Genomic DNA, 12,548 nt, shown 5'->3' with positions numbered 1-12,548 from the left:
AAATTTGCGATGAACAAAATAACAGTGCTATGAGACATTCCTGATAGCAAGTGATGTCGCTTTCGTTACTCACGATGTCTCTTAACCCTAGATTACTAAACCCTCGTAAAATTTACGATTGCAGTTGGTAGCAATTCGCGATTCCCGCAAATCTGGTATTATCAGTATAGGGTGTAAAACAGTACATTTTGTACTGATTTTATATGTAACAAAGCGCTGGAGATCTTGTAATTGTAATTAAGTAGTGCATAAACTATAAACTATGACTTCTTTTGAATAAAATATACAGTAGTAAAATTTACGATAATTCAGTAGCAATGTAACGTTTTCTCCCTTTCGTGTGTTCCAGGGTTAATGGAGATGGATTATACCGTGGAATCCATCGAAATTAATGTCCTCATTCCAGTAAGAGATTCCTCTCCTTTCGGTCAGATTCCGTTATTGAAAATATTCTACGTCTCGAGAGATTCAAGGGGACTACATTTCGGACATCTCTCTAGTGCATGAAGAAATTTAACGACTCACTACATAGAAGTGGATTATACATTATACTCGTGCTAGGAGAAACATTTCGATCTCTCGATTTACTTCCGCACTTTACCATAATCTCGCCATGTGGCAGTTTATCAATATCACCGTCCAACAGAATATCGCTTCATTAAATATTAGCCTATCGATTTGTTATATTGGAAATGTTGAACTTCACAGTGAACCAACAGGACTTTTTAGAAGATCGATATTATGGCGCCACGAAAACTTAAATGATGCTCCTCACAATTATTTTATTATGGAACTTACCCTTTGCCAAATAAATAAATAAATAAATAACAAAATAAACAGACAAAATGATTAATGCTCTAGTGGTCCATGGTCGAGAGCTCAGGAAAAAGAAGCTCGCATCGCCCGGAAACGTTGGCTGTGCACTTCAAAATGTTTTTGTTTCTTTGTACACAGTGTCAACTATCCAACGCGTTTTTTGTGTAGTCAAGTGTAACTTTCTAAATGTAAACATTTTCATGGAAGTGTACCTATGCAGAAGTGAAAATAATAAGGGTAAAGCTCGGCACCGAGCCAATGCCATCCTCACCTCCAGAGGCACTAATGTTCAATCTGTCTGATGGATGACCCCAACTCACCAGAGACGAAAAATACTTTTGGAATTCGATCCAGGATATTAATATAAAAACTAGCGATCGTAGAAACATAAAACCACCCATTCCTTCCTCGTCATCGGAATTCTGACAACGAAAATTTATTTCCGTGCCAGAATTCAAATAAGCCACCTTTTGGTCGAGCAACATTACACAGCGAAAAATCATAGTTGATAAGAACGCCACCTCAGTGTCAAAAAGTCTTCATCTTGCCCTCATACTGGGCGCTTAAGGAAGAACCGCGAAGTCACGATAAGATTAATTAATGAACTTCTACAAGTCTATAGTAATCACTTGTTTTACGCGCATGACTGGATGAAGCGCTTATCACGACCGCCACAGCGACCATTATCCTTCAGCCTTCCGCTTTAATGATTGGGGAGATGTAATGAGAGAACACTTGAATGATGGCAAACTTTTCTCACAACTCAGTGGCGCAGTGGCCACGATCAGAAAAAAGCCAATAACATATAATCGCGATGTAGTTAGAGCAGACTGCGAAGCAGGACTCTTTCGTTCAGCTGCAGTTCTCGATTACTCACCTCAAGAAGCACTCGTAACCGGAGGACTTCGCGTTCTGACGTAGCTGAAAATTAGTCTGCGAGTAAAAGACTTTGAAACAGGTTAGAAAGAATGGCGAATGTCCTAGAAACACACAGTTAAAGCGGGCTGCAGCCAACTCGAACGCCGGCTTTCAACTGATATGCCCGGCACCTGCCTGGTCCGGTTAGGTAAGCCGCGTGTTATCTAGTTGCCTCCTGAGGATCAAGTACGACAACTGCTGTAAAAGGTGTAAAGCGAAACCGGACATCTTCCTTTTAACGTTTTAACTTCTTTTCCTTTGTCTAAGGTTTCGCTTGTTATCTAAAAAGTAATCAGAGAAGAAAAAGTGCCAATGGATTAATTTCATCTGAAACTGAAAGAAGATAGACTCGGTATGACCGTCCCGTCAGCGTTATTTGACGAAGATGGCAGCCGCGGATGCTCCTCGCTGCGCTTTATTGACGTACATGACACACTCTTAATGTTTCTTCAAGAGCAACGAAAATAGGCCAAAGTGAGGGATACAGATAGCGCTAACGCCTCGGGATTACAAGGAGCTTTTTACGTCTTGTCTGTCTTCAAAAATAAGACACAAATGTTTTAAATTACTTCACAATATCATTCTTAGGCTTTGATGACTTTAATTATACGCTGAAGAATTCGCTACCTAAAGAAGACACAAACTTTGGACTAGTTCCAACTCCAATGGAAACGCTGGTTGAAATTACACTCCTGGAAATGGAAAAAAGAACACATTGACACCGGTGTGTCAGACCCACCATACTTGCTCCGGACACTGCGAGAGGGCTGTACAAGCAATGATCACGCGCACGGCACAGCGGACACACCAGGAACCGCGGTGTTGGCCGTCGAATGGCGCTAGCTGCGCAGTATTTGTGCACCACCGCCGTCAGTGTCAGCCAGTTTGCCGTGGAATACGGAGCTCCATCGCAGTCTTTAACACTGGTAGCATGCCGCGACAGCGTGGACGTGAACCGTATGTGCAGTTGACGGACTTTGAGCGAGGGCGTATAGTGGGCATGCGGGAGGCCGGGTGGACGTACCGCCGAATTGCTCAACACGTGGGGCGTGAGGTCTCCACAGTACATCGATGTTGTCGCCAGTGGTCGGCGGAAGGTGCACGTGCCCGTCGACCTGGGACCGGACCGCAGCGACGCACGGATGCACGCCAAGACCGTAGGATCCTACGCAGTGCCGTACGGGACCGCACCGCCACTTCCCAGCAAATTAGGGACACTGTTGCTCCTGGGGTATCGGCGAGGACCATTCGCAACCGTCTCCATGAAGCTGGGCTACGGTCCCGCACACCGTTAGGCCGTCTTCCGCTCACGCCCCAACACCGTGCAGCCCGCCTCCAGTGGTGTCGCGACAGGCGTGAATGGAGGGACGAATGGAGACGTGTCGTCTTCAGCGATGAGAGTCGCTTCTGCCTTGGTGCCAATGATGGTCGTATGCGTGTTTGGCGCCGTGCAGGTGAGCGCCACAATCAGGACTGCATACGACCGAGGCACACAGGGCCAACACCCGGCATCATGGTGTGGGGAGCGATCTCCTACACTGGCCGTACACCTCTGGTGATCGTCGAGGGGACACTGAATAGTGCACGGTACATCCAAACCGTCATCGAACCCATCGTTCTACCATTCCTAGACCGGCAAGGGAACTCGCTGTTCCAACAGGACAATGCACGTCCGCATGTATCCCGTGCCACCCAACGTGCTCTAGAAGGTGTAAGTCAACTACCCTGGCCAGCAAGATCTCCGGATCTGTCCCCCATTGAGCATGTTTGGGACTGGATGAAGCGTCGTCTCACACGGTCTGCACGTCCAGCACGAACGCTGGTCCAACTGAGGCGCCAGGTGGAAATGGCATGGCAAGCCGTTCCACAGGACTACATCGAGCATCTCTACGATCGTCTCCATGGGAGAATAGCAGCCTGCATTGCTGCGAAAGGTGGATATACACTGTACTAGTGCCGACATTGTGCATGCTCTGTTGCCTGTGTCTATGTGCCTGTGGTTCTGTCAGTGTGATCATGTGATGTATCTGACCCCAGGAATGTGTCAATAAAGTTTCCCCTTCCTGAGACAATGAATTCACGGTGTTCTTATTTCAATTTCCAGGAGTGTATATAGCGAGTGAATTTCAGTGTTTGCAGTAACCTACTCCCTCAGTTGACAATGAAGTAATTAAGAAATACCTGCTACTGTTAAAACATGTGAATGTCAGAAACCTCGTACGTACTAGTCTGGATTAATAATGGATGTACACAATCACTGTTACTTACATTAATGAGCCAAGATATCATCACCACTGCTCACGGCGATATTGAGAAATGCCTAGTGGCGTTGCGTGCTAGTGAATCGGCAACGAAAGCACACTCGCGGAGTAGAAACAAATGGGGAATCACTGTAGTGACGATACGAGCTGCAAGCGCAGAAATTCACTGACATAAGCTACTTCGATGAAGGATAGTTCTTTATATACATCTACATCTACGTGATTACTCTGCTCATCACAATAAAGTGCCTGGCAGAGGGTTCAATGAACCACCTTCATGCTGTCTCTCTACCGTTCCACTCTCGAATGGCACGCGGGAAAAATGAGCACTTAAATGTTTCTGTTCGAGTCCTGATTTCTCTTATTTTATCGTGATGATCATTTCTTCCTATGTAGGTATGTGCCAACAGAATGTTTTCGCAATCGGAGGAGAAAACTGACTGAAATTTCATGAGAAGATCCCGTCGCTACGAGAAACGCCTTTGTTTTAATGATTGGCACTCCAATTCACGTATCATGTCTGTGACACCATCTCCCCTGTTTCGCAATAATGCAAAACGAGCAGCCCTTCTTTGTACTTTTTCGACGTCATCCGTCAGTCCCAGCTGATGCGGATCCCACACCGCACAGCAGTACTCCAGAATAGGGCGGACAAGCGTAGTGTAAGCAGTCTCTTTGGTAGACCTGTAAGGTATCAGGCAAATCCAACACCTTACATGAAAACCCTGACATGATAAGCAAATCCAGTAGTATGTCACATAGCTCCGAATAAATTGTGACATTAAATTAACCAAAGTAATACGAGTAACGAGTGAGCAAATGGAATACCACAGACTAACACAAGAATACCTAAATGCATGTCGTACCTTCCCACCGTGAGGCAGACGCAGTTCCGAGGGGAGAAACGAGGACAGAAGCCGAGAGCAGAACCGTGTTAAGCTACAAAAGGGAGGGGCTGGGCACCCACGCCGCGAGCCTACCTGTACAACTATACAACTCGCTCGTTTTAGCGTGAGGCTTTTTCGCGTCTCAGGTATGTCAAGGACAATCCCCAGCCCATGGTAAAAGCTAGAGCCCTCCAGAAAAGCAGTATAGATCTTACGATAACACAAAAAGGGCCACTACCACCCGCAAGTTTTAGCGTGAGACTTTTTCGCGTGTCTGTTACATTAGGATCACTCCCCAGCCCATGTTAAAAGATAGAGCCCTCCAGAAGAGCAGTATAGATCTCACGATAACGCTAAAAGGACCACACTAGCTGCAGGTTTTAGCGTGAGACTTTTTAGCGTCTCTGTTACGTTGCAAACTTTAAAAACATTGCCCCACCACGAAAAGTATAACGTTTCCCATTGGATAGACAGAATTTTTGTAGGCGGAGCGTAAGGTTAACATTGAGACCCTCATTGGTCAGATGAAAACACAGCCAGATAGCTTTTTAAACTAACTTCGGTAAAATGGTAGTAAGGAGAAGTTAGAGGAGAGTGAGTTCCGAGACGGCGGGCTGGATGGCTGCTGCGCCGGCCGCTGCCGCCCTGACGCTGCTTAGACACCGACAAGGTAATGAACGCACGCGATGCCGCATTTTTGAGCGCATAAGGCTTCACTCAGAACTGCAGAAGTCTCATCTGTTACACCCCTTTTTTCCGTAAAACTAATGGTGATCGTTAATTAAAACTCATGGTGTTCACATTTGCCACTTGAAGAACAGATCTGAAACGCGATGATTTTTCTTTTATATAGTTATTGAGAAGCCACTGTAATTTACGACAAGTTAGATAAGTTATTAATGATAATTGAGGGTCACTGTAGACCATTTTGATAGTTTTCTCTTTTGTGAAACTTAAATTAAACCTAGATTATAGATGTGATATGGCATAGGTCATCCTTCGATCGATTGTAGAACTTGGAAACCTATTTAGGGAATATTCGTTCACATTTTTGTTGAACGCAGTTGGTTTTTACCATCCTGTATTAAAACATTTCCTTTTATCAATAGTGCAATTTATAAACGATGTTTTGTGAGTAGAATAAAATTTCCAATGGTAAACTTAACTGCTTTTTCGACGTTATTTTACCAGCTAACTAAAAATAGGAAAGCTTTGAACCCTTTCCACTAAATTTAGTTAGTATTAAGATTCTTTTACAGGGAGCGCAGTGGAGCTGACGCTGAGATCATTTAGTATTTGGTTATATCATCGCTAGTCTCACTGAACTCTTCTGAATTCTACATGTCATGTGTGGTCTGGCGTCTCCTTACCAGCAACAGGTCCCAGGTTCAAACTAGTTAATTCCCTAAAAAACATGCTCAGAGCGTCGTTGCGCGAAAGTGGTAGGGAGACACGATGTAGAACAATCAGACACCACCATGAATGTTTAGAGACCTGTTGCACCTTCTAAGTGTTCTGCCAATGAATCGCGTTATGGTACAACGCCGGGGAACTACCATCTCGGGAACGGTGAAGGTGGTCGGCTGCGAGCATCTGTGGAAAGTGATTGAATGACGCTGAAACCGCAAGTAGGCGACAAGGTTCTGAGTGTCCATGACTCATCATAGGTCGTTAAGTTCGGAGGTTTCCCCGCTCTGTAAAACAGTATAGGCGGTAATTTGTGTCACATATGACGACAGAGCATAATGCTGGTGCAGCCGCAAGTGTTTCGGAGCACACCGTTCAGCCCATAATGTTATACATGGGGCCCCACAACACATGATCCCTTCATGTTATCATGTAGATCCAACTACATGGTCATTTGCGATTGCAGTGGGCACTTGATCATTGAGATTGGTTGGGGGTGGGTGTTTTGGGGAAGGAGACCAGACAGCGAGGTCATCGGTCTCATCGGATTAGGCAAGGACGGGGAAGGAAGTCGGCCGTGCCCTTTGAAAGGAACCATCCTGGCATTTGCCTGGAGCGATTCAGGGAAATCACAGAAAACCTAAATGAGGATGGCCGGACGCGGGATTGAACCATCGTCCTCCCGAATGCATGGGCAGCTGTACCTGTACATGCCATCCAAGCTCTATTTGACTCAATGCCCAGGCGAATCAAGGCCGTTATTACGGCCAGAGGTGGTTGTTCTGGGTACTGATTTCTCAGGATCTATGCACCCAAATTGCGTGAAACTGTAATCACATGTCAGTTCTAGTATAATAATTTTGTCCAATGAATCCCGTTTATCATCTGCATTTTTTCTTGGCGTAGCAATTTTAATGGCCAGTAGTGTACGACGTGTACCGCCTTGGCGAAGGATCACTTTGCGAAGTATTTGGTTCTCTTTCCAGAACTGCCGTTAGCAAGGGAACACAGTCCTATGATAATGAAAATCTCACATTAAGGCGACATACTTCCTTTTGTGCGGAACTAGAACGGTGAAAGTAAAAATAAGTGTCGTGTGACTAGTGCCTACCGTCGGGTACCGTTCGCCGGGTGCAAGTCTTGATTTGACGCCACTTTGGCGACTTGCACGTCGATGGGGATGAGATGATGATGATTAGGAGAACACAACACCCAATCCCTAAGCGGAGAAAATCTTCGACCCAGCCGGCAATCGAACCCAGGCCCTTAGGATTAACATTCTATCGCAGTGACCACTCAGCTACCGGGGCGGACAAACGGTTAAAGTATCACGACATTATAACCAGATTGCTGTCGCAAGATCTGTTATTTGCGAAGCTACCATAAAATAAAATTTTTTTCTGGAATGTACGACATTAGCGTCTCCCTTTCGGTCCTGGTTACTACTATCCGAAATTTGTGAAGTTGTCAATAACTGACGCTTCAGGCTGCAGTGAGAGTATGGACGCTGTCACTGGAGTGACAACACGTCGCCCTTATCTGGAATTAAAACAACGCACTCATGTTCAGTACGTGATTACAGTGATTCTGCATATATTTTGGAGCATCATACTGAACAAGTGACAGAGGTGTTGATAGAGTCTGTGTCTCTGTTATAAGCATCCTCTCAAATGCCATTGCTTCGCCTGGTGTGATACAGAAGTCAAAACTGTACCATTCGGTCAAACTTAGCTTCATTTTGCAACATGACTATGCGGCATCACTTACTACCGGCGATACGTGTTCGTAGAGCAGCTTATGTTATTATTTCTGTCTTGCACTCCTGGCGTGCCTTAGAGAAGTATGGTCTTATTAAGGCCGTTCGCCAATAGTCCCGTCACTGGTCTCCAAAGATCCGTACGAATGTGTTGAAGACACTAACGAAAATAGCACGACAGGTAATCTCTCAGAAACGCGCAATTCGCTTTTTGATTCGATGTCTAGAGCTAATTAAAGCTGTATGTACCGCGGAAGGATGGAAGAAGGAAGGTCGAAATCATTACGTAGGGAGTACAAGTTTTGTTTGGATAAGCATACGAAAGGCGCCATGCTGAGGGGGCCATACAAGCATTATCCGGCAGGGACTTAGGAAAATCACAACACACCGCAATTGGGATGACCAGACTGGGGTTTTAACCCCTTTACTCCAAAATACGAAAATACTTTTAACCACGACGCTGCAACGCTCGGTTCGCTGCCCAGGGATTCCTCAAGTCGAAAGCTTAAGGAATTTGAAGTTAGCAAGGCTGGTACATGCACTACAACATAAATGCCGGTTCGCTCCTATCACAAGAACACAGATGAAAGTCCTGTGCGACCCTCTGTCGTCAGGATACACCAGCTTGTTTCTCAACAGTACAGTCTGAAACTTCCGTCGTTCAATTGACTTGTCCGCACTCTCGTCTCAGAAAAACTGGAAGGTTTTCAGATGGTTTGATATTGATGTGTTTTCTTTCTTTCCCTTTTTTTTGTTAGCGCTTGCATCTTGCTCAAAAGTGTGTAGGCTGATCTTAATGATTCTTAAGCGAGAAAAACTATATGCTTCCTATATCACAGTAAATCGCCAGACTGTGATCGACAATTACGTGACTTACTGATTAGACCAGTAGACTCTTAGAGCGATGTGAGAAATCAGCTTCGAACCTGGTAGAGGACTGCCGTCATTTAGATACCATTTTTTCAAAATGAGGAACGACGGTACTTCATCATCGATAAAGAACGAACACATAAAGTTTTACAAAACGTGCCGTAGCATAATTATGCAGGTGTCCTTCCAACAGGTATGTCTACATGTGAAACATCCCGTGTACTACTTGACGCGAAAATTAAATAAAAGTAGATGCCGTCGTGCCTACCTCAGATCCATAACGACATTCAGAGAATTGGATACAGCTGTCTCCAGATTGACGCTGCATTTATTGCGTTTCGAAAAACGTTTTATTTCATTACCGCGGTGCAGCGGGCCAGGGTTCGATTCCCGGTTGGGTCGGAGATTTCCTCCACTCGGGGACTGGGTATTGTGTTGTCCTCATCATCATTTCGTCATCATCGACACGCAAATCGCACACTGTGCAATCAACTGAAAAGACTTGCAACTTGGCAGCTGATCTTACTCAAGTTGGGACATATGGCCACCAATGCCATACGGTCAGTAAACAAAATGCGGCGCGATCTTACCATATATGCGACATTAGTCTGGGGCTTTGCGGCGTAAAGTGTACTGTTTCGAATCTCGTGACAGATTAAAACTATGCCCGGACGGAGACCCGAAACTAGACCCTTTGATTTTCGTAGACAGTTCTCTCACCGAGTGGGCTATCCAGGCACGACATGCGACGCGTTTAGTAAACATCGATTCAGAAATTCGCAGACGCTGTCCTGCGTACCTTACTGGACAAGCACACATAGAAGGAAAGATATCGTCAATACACACTAACGAGCCAAGTATTACGACCGCTACCCACCCCGAGATTGAATGTCGCCTGGTGGCATTGCAGGCCGCGACGTGGTAAGGAAAGAAACATTCCAGCAACTGCACGGGCCACATATGGAGAAATCCACTGGCACACTCGGTTTTGTCAAAGAGAGGCTTGTTATGGTCTAGCTTCTGGAAACTAGCATCTCGAAAACTGCGAAGCTGGTAGGCTGTTCATTTGTTGCTATTTGTACACGACAGAACAGAAAAGGGCAAGAAATTAAAATTTTCCTAAAGTTTATGATGGCGCAGCCACAGACGACACCAGGCAGGGGTGGTGACCTAGCTACGCAGCAGAAAGAAACAATCAGCACCGTAAGTCGGTAGCGTAAACGAGCCCAGGTTGCTAAACCGGAACCAGCCGCCAGGCATAAGTTACGTCCACTGTGAGAGTGTGACAGACATGTATTTGTTAGCTCTTGTTACGTTAAGCAGCAGGCAATATGTAGGACGCAACATCTACCGGACACTTGACAGTGCAGTTAAGAGCTTGTAACAAATTGTTAAGCAAACACAGCGGAACGAGGACCGCTGACATGTAGTAGAGAAGCGGGCCACATTCGCTCAAAACGGAAAGAGCCTCACGTCTTAGCTTCCCGCCACTTCCCATAAATACCTCAATTCTCCAGATCTGGATTCAGTTGGTCATTAGGATCGATAGCATTCGTACCGGAGCGCTCGGTTCTATGATTATTACGGTGTAGTGACATCCATGTATTAGATGTTCCATAACTTCTCAAGAACAAGCTCCTTGCCGTTCCCGAGATGACAACATCCTTGCCTGTCGCACTAACATCATCACGAATGGCTGGTGAAACAGACGTCCGGTGTCTCTATTCCTGATTGACACTTTAGACGCTTCTGGGTGCCCCGGTGGGGCCAGGATCATCCGAATACACGATTTCTGACAGTGCTGTACATCCCGATGGGACATCGCGGGTAATCGACATTTTCTGGAGTGGGATCGAGAGCGTTCTAACCCATTGTGAGGCCTCCCTGACACAACTCTGCTTCGCCTGCCAGACTTCGAATTAATTGCTGGAGAAGCGGCCTAACTGACCAGAAGTTAACAGAATTCTTCTGCCTACTGTCACGAGGCGTCAGCCGAGGCTGACGAGGAGACGCAGAATTGTAACTCTGAATGAATAAATTATAACTTCCTAATCATGTTTTATTAGCGCCGACAGACGGTCTACAGTTTCCACAACACCATCCTGACATCTTAGAGGTGTTTCCGCTCGGCATCATCGTACTATCCTGATCATCTATGTAAAATGGCTGAATGAAAGTGGTATCACGGGTAGACGACAAGGCTGGTGTCTAATGTCGCATCCCAGTACGTGAAGTTCGGAGGCTTGGCCACTCTGTAAAGCAGGATAGATGGCGATCTGTGGTACAGCTCAAGATACAGTACAGTGCAGGTGCAGACACAAGTGTCTTGGAGCACAACGTTCAGTGGATGTTGCTGGATATGGGCTTCATCAACAGACGATGCCCACACGTTCCCATGCTCGCCGAAGGGCACAGTTATTTACGATTACACTGGGCACTGGAACATCGAGAGAGGGTCGTGAATCAGTGTAAACATGTGTGCTAGTCGGACGTTACTGGCTACACCAGGTCGATGGTCAAGCCTGGATATGCCATCGTCCAGGCAAATGGCTACTCGAAACATGATCCGTTCCTCGGATGCAGGCCAATGATGGGGGACATCCACCTTGGCTTTCATGGAGCCTGTGGTAGTAATCGATGACACCATGACAGAAATGGGCTATGTGAACATTATTGCCAACTACTTGCGTCCCATCATGATTGATACATTCTCCGACGGCGATATCATCTTCCAACAGGTAAAATGTCCGTGTCACAAGGCCAAAATCGTGTCATGCGGTTTGAGGAGCGTAATAGTGAACTCATGCTGACGTCTTGGCCACAAAATTCGCCTGATGTGAAGCCGATGGAACTCAGCTGGAACACTATTGGGCGCCAGCTCTGCACCCACAAAACACCCGTCCATGGTTTACGGGACGCGCATGACCTGTGGGTAGACATCTGATGCAACATATACCCGTAGACTTACCAAGGACGTATCGAATGCATGCCACGCAGAATCTCTGCTGCATTGTGGCCATAATGTTTTGGTAATCAGTGCACTTGTGAGCCTTTTCTCCAAGGGGGAAAGTCGGAAGAAAGGAACGAAACTGATGGTGCATTTCAGGAGGGCGTGACTGGATCTGTCCCATTCCAGTATCCAGAAATTATATTGTCAGTAGCGGTTCGCGACTGATTATGAATAACATAGGCGTTAACTCCACGATGTAACGTGGCGCGGAAATTATTGCTAGATCTCGGAAGATCTACAGAAAATTCAGTGCTTGTTGCAAACACAGGCCAGTTAGCACAATGAGAGCAAACACAAAGCAGTAGTCATAAATAGACAATAAATTTCGCTTCTTTTTTTAATATTTGTATCAGCATTAAAGCACTGGATGCAGCTAGAGCATTAAAATCTCTACAAGTGACTTTTGAAGGTATGAACAACGGATTGCTGACGTGAGTCGTGAAATGAAGAAAAAGCTGCCGTTCAACGTTTCACGTGAAGGAATATGTGACAGTACTGCTTACGTATGAAGGAGGTCATTTACGACATTCTTATCTTATCAATACCTGAGTACTGTTCACCTGCCTCGAAGATATGTTAAAACAAATTCACCGAGAGGAGAAGGAAGTTTAAAAAGAGAAAAA

At 45.7% G+C, this 12,548-nt stretch overlaps 1 protein-coding gene across 8 annotated transcripts in view; it reads right to left on the bottom strand.

Annotated features, from left to right (window-relative positions):
- The window catches only part of LOC126267127 (uncharacterized), a 308,818-nt gene that overhangs the window by 188,721 nt on the left and 107,549 nt on the right, over window positions 1–12,548 (bottom strand). Inside the window, exon 1 of one of the 8 annotated variants that reach the window (XM_049972085.1) lies at window positions 1,694–1,856. The exons of 6 other annotated variants lie outside the window; for them this stretch is intronic. The gene's annotated coding sequence lies outside the window, so the exon portion shown is untranslated. Of the gene's footprint in view, window positions 1–1,693; window positions 1,857–12,548 lie in introns of those variants that run through there. One more of the 8 variants, XM_049972102.1, reaches the window with a different exon arrangement.

Source organism: Schistocerca gregaria, chromosome 1 (genome assembly GCF_023897955.1).
Source record: "Schistocerca gregaria isolate iqSchGreg1 chromosome 1, iqSchGreg1.2, whole genome shotgun sequence".
Classification (NCBI taxonomy): Eukaryota; Metazoa; Arthropoda; class Insecta; order Orthoptera; family Acrididae; genus Schistocerca; species Schistocerca gregaria.
This window is presented reverse-complemented; position numbering and strand designations above follow the sequence as displayed.